The sequence below is a fragment of the Hippopotamus amphibius genome, chromosome X (genome assembly GCF_030028045.1).
Source record: "Hippopotamus amphibius kiboko isolate mHipAmp2 chromosome X, mHipAmp2.hap2, whole genome shotgun sequence".
NCBI classification, from domain to species: Eukaryota; Metazoa; Chordata; class Mammalia; order Artiodactyla; family Hippopotamidae; genus Hippopotamus; species Hippopotamus amphibius.
In genome coordinates this window covers 12274895-12284772 of record NC_080203.1, presented here as the reverse complement: position 1 = coordinate 12284772, position 9878 = coordinate 12274895, and positions in this window count along the sequence as shown.

Below are 9878 nucleotides of genomic sequence, written 5' to 3'. Positions count from 1 at the left end.
GTATATCCTGCCACTCCCTTCTGGCCTGCAGAGTTTCTGCAGAAAGATCAGCTGTTATCCTTATGGGTTTTCCCTTATATGTTATTTGTTGCTTTTCTCTTGCTGCTTTTAATATTTTCTCCTTGTGGTTAATTTTTGTTAGTTTAATTAATGTGTGCCTCAGTGTATTTCTCCTCGGGTTCATTCTGTATGGGACTCTCTGCACTTCTTGCACTTGATTAATTATTTCCTTTCCCATGTTGGGGAAGTTTTCCACTATAACTTCTTCAAATGTTTTCTCAGACCCTTTCTTTTTTTCTTCTTCTTCTGGGATGCCTGTGATTCAAATGTTGGTGTGCTTAATGTTGTCACAAAGTTCTCTGATACTGTCTCCCATTCTTTTTATTCTTTTTTCTCTTTCCTGCCCTGTGGCAGTTATTTCCCCCATTCTATCTTCCAACTCACTTACTCCTTCTTCTGCCTCAGTTATTCTGCCCTTTATACCATCTAGAGTATTTTTAATTTTGGTTATTTTGTTGTCCATTACTGTTTATTTGCTCTTTAGTTCTTCTGAGTCCTTATTAACTGTTTCTTGAATTTTCTGTATTTTGTTATTGAGATTTTGGATCATCTTACTATCATTACTCTGAATTCTTTTTCAGGCAATTTTCCTATTTCCTCTTCATTTATTTGGCCTTGTGGGTTTTTTCACTGCTCCTTTGCCTGCAAGGTGTTTCTTTGTTTTCTCACTTTGTCTAATTTATAGGATTTGCTGTCTCCTTTCCCTTTTCTGCCTAGTAGAAATTCCTCCTGTTTCTTTCGTCTGCCCCCTGTGGTGGGGTTTGTCCAGTGTCTTGAATTGGCTTCCTGTTCGGGGTGAGGTCTGGTGCCTGCTTTCCAGTGTGTGGCTCTGTGTCTTTTCTCTCTGATGAGTAGGCTCATGTCAGGTGGTGTGTTTTATGGTATCTGTGAGGTTTATATGGCTTTAGGTAGTCTGTGTGCTGGTGGGTGGGTCTGTGTTCCTGTCTTGTTTGTCATTTGGTGTGAGGTGTCCAGCACTGGCAGTTGCAGACAGTCGGATGAAGCTGAGTCCTAGACTCTGATACAGGGCTCTGTGAGAATTCCCTGCAGTTAATCTTCTTTCTGTCTGAGGACTCCCTAGTAGTCTAGCCTCCTGGATTCAGTGCTCCCTCCTTAGATCCTCCTACTTGACTTCTGATGGAGTAGTCCAGACTTTAGAGGTTGCTTGTCCCGGCAATAAAGAAGCTTAAAGAAGACTGTCCAAGACCCCGACTAATGGCAGAGTGTTGAGTCAAACCAAAACTAAGTCAAGAAAACACATACATGCACCAGACACACAAATACTGAATCCAATAGAACATAAGGCAATAGAAAGACCTGACAGAAGAACCCCAGTATGCCATCAGAGAATCAAAGAGAAAACCAACAGAAATTCAAAACCAAAAAAAGAAAAAGAAAGAAAGAAAACCACACACACACAGACACAAATCCAGGGAGATTTTGAAAGCTAGGATCAAATGTAATAAATAGCAAGAGTACCACCAAACAGACTGAAGATTCTCAGTAGGAAATCAGACAATTATACTTAGAACTAAGATAAAGACAAAACCTAATAATAAAAACCAAAGCAGTGTGTCATCTGGAGAATAAAGCAAGGAAACAGAGCAGACCAATAATATTGCTTATAAGTATATGAAGATAAAATGAGCTAAAAAAGGATAGAAGACAGGGCAACAGAAGAGCATAGTGTGACTGCAAATATGGAAAGAAATAGAAATGTATAAAAGATAGAGATGAAAAGAATGTAGGAGTGATACAGTCAGCAGTACAAAAAACTTGGCTAGAAATAGAAATATATAAAAAGGCTAAAAATAAAAATTGAATAAAAAAATATGCTATAAAACTTGTAGCTCCCATAGGACTAAGTTTGTAATTAATAAAAAAAAAAAAAAAAAAAAAAACAAGAACTGACCTCAGAATGGACCAGATCAATAGAATTAATAATAATATTTCTGTTTCCTTGGGGTCTCAGCTATAAGTGTCCTTCTACCCACCTTGGGTTTTTTGTATTACTCTGCAACCAGCAGAGCTTCCTTTATTGTTCGTCTGTAAGTGCCAGTGTGTTGGGAGAAAGAGGGTACTATATTGGCTCCTTCCCCTGGGAGTGAGTGAGCAGTGGCATCCTGCCTGGGTCACGGCTGCTTGGGTGGCTCAGGCCAAGAGAGCAACTACAACTGTGGCTCCTCCCCCCTGCTATGACTTCACCGGGGTGCCCTGCCTGGGTCACAGTGGCTCAGTTGGCCATGCCAGTGCCTGTTGCAGAGGGATGCTGGTGGCGCAGGTGTAAACAGAATGTCTCCAGAGCTGGGCCACTCTACAGACTTTTGGCTCTTGGCTGCAGGCACTGTAGGCCAGCCCCACCAGGGGTCCTTTGTTATCCCTGAGTGCATTAGCCAGGCCCAGAGGGCTCCTTCCTTTGTCTGTATCAGGTGCGGAGAGAGAGGCTACACCCATGACTCCTCCCCACCTGCTTGTGAGTCAGCAGTATCAAGCCGCTGCCATGACAGCGCAGCTTTCCATGGTAGGCACTCTCTGCTACAGATTTCTTCCCTCCTGTCCCCTCAGTCCATCTCCCCACTGCCAACAATGTTTCTCACCCTGAACCAGTTCTTCAGTTCCCATGTTCCAGCTCCCAGACCCCTGTTCAGCTGTGAACCAATGTCTCAGTCCAGGCATGCTGAGCCGTGATGCGCACCCTCCGTGTGTTTCTCACTCCTTCCCTTCTGCCACAGCTCAGCCACTTCATCCTCTTTGAACAGTCCCAAATGCCTCCCTTCTGACCCAGGGAAATTCCCCATTGGAGAAGAGGTTTCCCCATCAATTAAGGGGCATTTCCCCAAATTCCGCAATCTCCCTTCTGTTTCAGATCCCCCCACCCCAAGGTGTGGGACCTGTCCCTTTCCTTTCTTCTCCTCTTTCTCCTTTTCTTTCTTCCCTCTGTCCTACCCAGTTATGTCATGATCTTTGCTGTCCTTTCTGGTGTCCTAGGTTGTCTTCTGGTTCTCTGTGGGAATTATTGTGACTTTTGGTGTATTCCTGATGCATCTGTGGAGGGGGATGTATTCCACATCCTTTTACTTTGCTGCCATCTTTCCCATCTGGATTTTTTATTTTTTTAAAATTTTTATTTGTTTACTTTGGCCACACCATGCAGCTTGCAGGATATATGGATTTTCTTATTCTAGGTATTTCATATAAATGAAATTAAGCAGTGTGAGTCTTCCAACTCTTTTGTTTTTCAAGATATTTGTTTTCTGGTCCCTTACATTTCCATAAAAATATTAAGATCAACTTTTCAATTTCTGCAAAAAAGATCATTGATATTTTGATAAGCGGGGCATTGAATCTGTAGATCAATTTGGGGAGCATTACCATTTTAACAACATTAAGTCTTCCAATCCACATAAAAATCAATGTCTTTCCATATATTTAGTTATTTTGTTTTAGTTCAGCAATAATTTGTAGTCTTCATTGTGTAATTTTTGCAGCTCCTAGGTTAAATATATTTCTAAGTATATTATTCTTTCTAATGATAATATAAATGGAATTTATTTCTTAATTTCCTTTTAGATTGTTTACCTTCAATGTATAGAAATAAAACTAAGTTTTGAATACTGATTTATATCTTGCAACTTTGCTGAATTTATTAGCTGTAATAGTTTTTTTTTTTTAATCCAAGTGTATATATGGATTCTTTAAGATATTCTGAAAGTAGAGAGAGTTTTACTTCTTTTCCAATTTGGATGACTTTTATTTATTTTTTCTTGCCAATATTCTCAGTGCAGCATTAAATATCCGTGGTCAAAGTAGGCATCCTGGTCTTGTTACTAATCTTAGGAGTTTTGTATGAAGGCTTTTAGTCATGTTGACAAACTATTCCTATTTTGCTAAATACTTTTATGATTAAAAGGTTGAATTTTGTTAAATGTTTTTTATGCATCAACTGAAATTATCATTTTTCCCTTAATTCCATTAATATGATGTGTTTCTAGATTAATTTTTTTATGTGGAACTACCCTTGCATTCCTGGGATAAATTCCAACTGATTATGGTGGATAATCTTTTTAATATTCTGCAGGACTCTGTTTGCTAGTACTTTTGTTGAGGATTTGCACAACAATATTCATAAGGGATATTATTTTATAGTTTCCTCTTCTTGTGATGTCTTTAGTTTTGGTATCAAAGTAATGTTGGCCTAATAGAATGAGTTAGGAATTAGTTCACTTCTAATTATTGAAAGAATTTGAAAAGAATTTGTGTTAACTCTTCTTTAAGTATTTAGTAGCATTCACCAGTGAGGCCATCTAGCCCTGGGATTTTTTGGTTGGGAGTTTTTTGATCAGTGACTCAATCTCCTTACTCATTGCTGATCTGTTCAGATTTTCTGTTTCTCCATAATTCAGTTTTGGTATTTTGTGTGATTCTATAATTTTTTTTCTATTTTATCTAATTTGTATACAATTGTTTGTAGTATTCTCTTATAATACCTACTATTTCTGTTAGTTTGATAATAATGTCCCCACTTTCATTTCTGATTTTAATAATTTCAGTCTTCTTTTCTCCTTGCCAGTCTAGGTAAATGTTGATCAATTCTGATGATAATTAAAAGAACCAACTTCTGGTTCTATTCTGTGTTTCTTTTATCTCCTCTCCAATATTTATTATTTCCTACTTCTGCTAACTTTGGGTTTAATTTGCTCATATTCTTCTAGTTCCTTAAGGTATAAATTTGGGTTAGTAATTTGGGATCCTTCTTCTTTTTTAATGTAGGTGTTTATGGCTATAAATTTCTTTCTATTTTTTTCCTGCATCCCATAGTTTTGTTATGTTGTATTTTCATTTTCAGTTGTCTCAAATTATTTTCTAAATTCCCTTGTGATTTCTTCTTTAATTCATTGGTTGTTTAAAAGTATGTTGTGTACTTATCCACATATTTGTGAATTTTCCAAATTTCCTTCCATTATTCAAAAACCTCTGTCTTAGCCTTCACTTCTTGGTTGCACAAAACCAGAAGGTCAGCCAGTGGCAAGAACTTAGAGTCTCCTCAGGTCATTTTTGAGGATATATTCTTCCCTAGGCATTCATGCAGACTTCTAGAGTCACCAGAATTTGTGGGAGCTTTTCAAAGTCTTTATTCTCCAAGTATTTTCTTCCCAAGTCTCTTCTTTCCTAGGCTTTTTGTTATATTTCTTACTCCAACTAGTATCTTTTGTGCCAGGCAGCTTCTAATATGTTTGCCTTTAAAATTTTTTGACAGACACTGTCCTGGAAGACACCACAGTCCTAGGGATGCTCTGAGACAGGCAAAACAAAAGCAAACACTTAAGTCAATCTTTCAGGGAGCCATAAGCTAGGTCAAAACATACAATGAGAGTTCTTTGAGAAGAAAATCCATATTGCTTCCTCTGGTATCAGCAACCTGCACTTGGAAGTTGTCCGGGCCATTTAAAACCATTGCCACGCTGGTGTGTGGGAGATGGTAGCAGGGTAAATTAAAATGTCACAGAGCTCTTCCACCAAAATGCGGCAGTCTTTTTTTTTTCATTAGGCAGTTCCTTGGTTGTTGTAAGTTTAAGTTAGATTCCTGAGTTCCAAAAAAGTTGAATCTGACAGTTTTTGTCAGCTTCTCTATTGCTCTTGTGAAGGGTTGGCATTTTAGCCTTCCTTCCTTCAGACATCAACTGTATTACTTTCAAGTATTTGTCTCTGCACATTGGAAAACAACATAGACAGCTATGATCTGAAATTGCTTCAAATTCCAAATATTAACTGATTGCTTTCTATTGTGTGTTTCAGTCTCTGGTAAAAGGAATGGGGATACACAAATAAGGTTAGCCAACCTTTATTGAGAGCTTACTCCAAGTCAGGCATTGTTTTGAGTGAGTTATGTTTCTTCACCCAGTCAATACACACAAAAACTCTTGGGACGTGGCTATTTTAAGTAAATTTTACAGATTACAAAAGTAAAGTGCAGTGGTGTTGAGTGACTTGCTGCTAGTAAAGATATGGTGCCAAGATGTTAATTCAAAAACACTGGCTCCAGACCTTGTGCTCTGGACTACTACCCTCTATCACTAACACTATAGAAAAATAGTCATCAATGAAGAATAATAACAATGAGAGTAATAATAACAATGAATGATTTGTTTTCTGTGTCATAGATATACAGTAGAATAAAGAGTTTCAGTCTCATGGAAGAGAATTGATTGATTTGGATGCTCCTTCCTTGTCAGTCTTCATATAGTATCTTGGTGTAGTTTAACTACTTTTTGCTTTGCTTTTGCCTTTGCCAATACTTTTGAGATGAACCTAGGGCTAGCACTGATTTTATCTATTTTAACTTATTTTGATACATTTCCATTTTGTGGCCAATAATTACTTTGTCTAAGTGGCCTTTTGAAATCACATTTCTTCCTAATAGGCCCATAATTCTAGGTTGTGACATTTGTGGGTATTGATTCAATTTCTTTATTGTGCTAACGTCTGGGATAACTTTTACAAAATTAAATAATAATTCCCCAAATTAAAGCGAATTTGATGCCACTCCACTGCCATGTGTAAGAGTAGATTTGAAATCTCTTTGACAGCAGCCGAAATGGACGCTTAAACTCAGCTGCTTTAATGTCACAAGTCTGGAGGACAACATTAAAACTGCTAAGTGGAAGATTAACTAAAGAATATAACAAACATCACAAAAAAATGAAAACAGATTTGTGGATTTAGAGAGTTTGATACTGTGAGCGCAACATGAGAAAATGACATGGTGCTTAAATTGCAAGGCTCTGGGACACAGCTGATTTTTTTTTAACCCCTTGAAATGAACTGAAATTGCTAGACAAGCTCATGAGAAAAATAACAGTCATGAAATAGACATGCCAGGTTTCCTTCTGAAATCACAGCACTGCCATGTTTTTTCCCTGATAAGTAATTCACTACAGATCATTTGGACAACCCTCTAAAATATCCTGTGGTATAAACCCTAATTGGACACATTTGAGACATTGTTGTTGTGTTGTTTTGTTTTTTAATTACAGTTATGCCTCCAAATTCCATTGAAAAAATGTTATGCTAGGTAAATGCTTAATTGCTAAACGAAATAAATATATATTAAATTCCAACCAAAATAACTGCATTAAATTACTATAAAAGTGAGGAAAGTCTAAACCCTGTTTTCTCAAGACCTGACATGTGACAGGTCTGATATGTGATAAGAGGAAGGTCATTAGCACCTATAAGCCAAGAGCATGTTTGTCTTAATCCATTCGGGCCACTAAAAAAAAAATAGCAGAGACTAGGTAACTTATAAACAAAATAAACATATTTCCCACAGATCTAGAGTCTGGGAAGTCCAAGATTCAAATCCCGAAAATTTGATGTGGTGGCTACCGAGGGCCAACTTCCAGGTTCACAGCTGGCGCCTTCTTACTATACTCTCACGTGGTGAAAGAGGCTGGGGAGCTCTGTGAGATCTCTTGTATAAGGCCATTAATTCTAATCATGAGGGCACCTCTCCATAATGTAATCATTCCTGAAAGGCCCCACTTCCTAATACAACATCTTTGGGGGTTGAGGTTTCAACATATGAAATTTGAGGGGACACAAACATTCAAACCACAGTAATATCTATGAGGTTTATTATTAGTAGTATTGTTCTCATCCCAGGTTTTCCTACAAAGCCCTACCCTAAGGCACAGTCATGGGAGTACTCAAACATACACACACACACACACATTTCCCAAACCCATTTGCCCTCAAGAGGCTAATTGATAAAATCAGTCTGTGAATAAGGGATTGTCAGGGCATTAGATATTAATCAAAAAGAATATGTTCTCTGATTTTATGTTCCCAGAGTTCTGCTGTGTTTTATTTGGGTATGTCAAATAAACATCATATGTAGAGTTAGGTAAGGAGATACTTATTTAAAAGAATCTTTGTAATAAGGGAAGGTTTACTGTTGCAATAAGGGGAGGGGGAGTATTGCAATAATGAGGACACTCCAAACATGAGATTTGCAGATGTCTCAGAGATCAGGCAGAAGGAACTTTCTTTTATAGAGAGGGATAAACAAGGTTAGAAAGAACCAAACATAGTATGGTGTAGTGGGAGGAGTGGGTAGCATGATAAGACAGTTGAGCAGAAAATGTTTTTCCTCTGGGTCAAGATTAGCTTATTCTTGGGTGCCACACTTAAGGAGGCATTGTTTTGCATTCCACTGCTCAGGGCAAGTAAAAGTTCATAGACCTGGGAGAAGAAGAAAAATTAACTGAAGCTTGATCAAGTCAAGTTATCAGGTATTTTGTCCAGATTTGTCAGTGGCTACAAACAGTGAAGCTAATCATTTATGACAACAAGTGGGAATTTGGTTGATCTGTGAATGGCTTGGCCCTAGATAAAGCAAATGGGTCATCTGTTTGTCTTATCTAAGTTTTGTGAGGAAGGGTGGTTCTTTTCAGTAACTTTTGGGAACACAAAATGATCAGGGGATTTCTTAATCTGGGTGTTTTCCAGGAGAAAAGTAAACCGTACTGGGCTCAAATAAAGTTCAACATTGTCAGATATAAATGAAAAGATAACAAACCAAGCAGTGTATCGGGTAATCAGCCAGTTTGAATACCCCTTGTACATTGTGTACACACATTCTATATCCAGCCTTCTGATCCTACTACCACTCACAATTTCCCCTTGAGTCAAGTCACTTGACTTCAGTGGTCACTGCTTTGGGGCTTCCTGTTTCACCAAAAGCAAGAGGTCTTGCTTATCATCCCACTTCACCTTTCTGCCACTGTAATAATCAAGATTGATACCTGGATCCAACTCAAGTATGATGAGTAGTTTTCACATACATTTCACCTTAGAGGCCTAATATTAAGGGAGGATTGACAAACCATTTAGTAAGACAATTAAACAATCAGTAAAGCTTAACAAATTTTCATGATGTGAAGATCAAGTTATTAACTGAGACCATCTGGGGGTCATATATTCAGCCTTCAGCCAGGATTCAAAACTGACAAATTTGTTTATTGCCTTTGACCTCTCAGGCATTGTCTTTATATTCTTTCAGCAATACTCCACAACTCCATTTACTCCTGCTCTTACATCAATTCTATCAAAGCTAACTTTCAGTGACTCAAAGCCCCCCAAAACAGATCTTCAGGAAATGTGCTGATAAAGTCAATCACATGTATATAAAATGACTGCAGGGCTTAATATGTGAGCTTCCTGGGACACATAATTTTATGGTGGTTGTAGTTCTTATTTTGTTTGTTGCTTGCCCCTGCCCCTTCCAGAGACAGGATAAGAAGATGTTTTATATTACCTAGTGAATAGTAGTGTGGTCTGTTAGATCTTTAGCTTGTCTGACCATTTTTGGTGCTTCACACATTACTGGAAAACACCATGCTGATGAAGACCCATTCTGAAAAATTACAGTGTTTATATCAAAGCAATTCTATGAACTTGTGTCCGGGCAGAAGACCTCCTGCTAGATCAGGCCAGGCTGTGCAGAGGGCAGACTTTCCAGCAGGCTCTCTGCATTTGAGTTTGGTGGTTTACCAGAAGTCTGTGCGCTGATGAGTCCTGCCTTCCCACTTTCCCACAGTTTCTAGTTATTATTCTGACTTCAATTTTAATGCTTTCCCACTCATTCACTTCACTCTGCTTCCCTGAGTATGCCAGGCATTCTCCTGCCTTAGGGCCTTTTATTAGTGGTATCCTCTGCCTGGCATGTTCCTTCCCCAGATAGCCACTTAACTATTCCCTCATCTCCTTTATGTCTTTGTTCAAATGTGTTGTTTTTTTTTTTTTTTTGGTTAGAACTA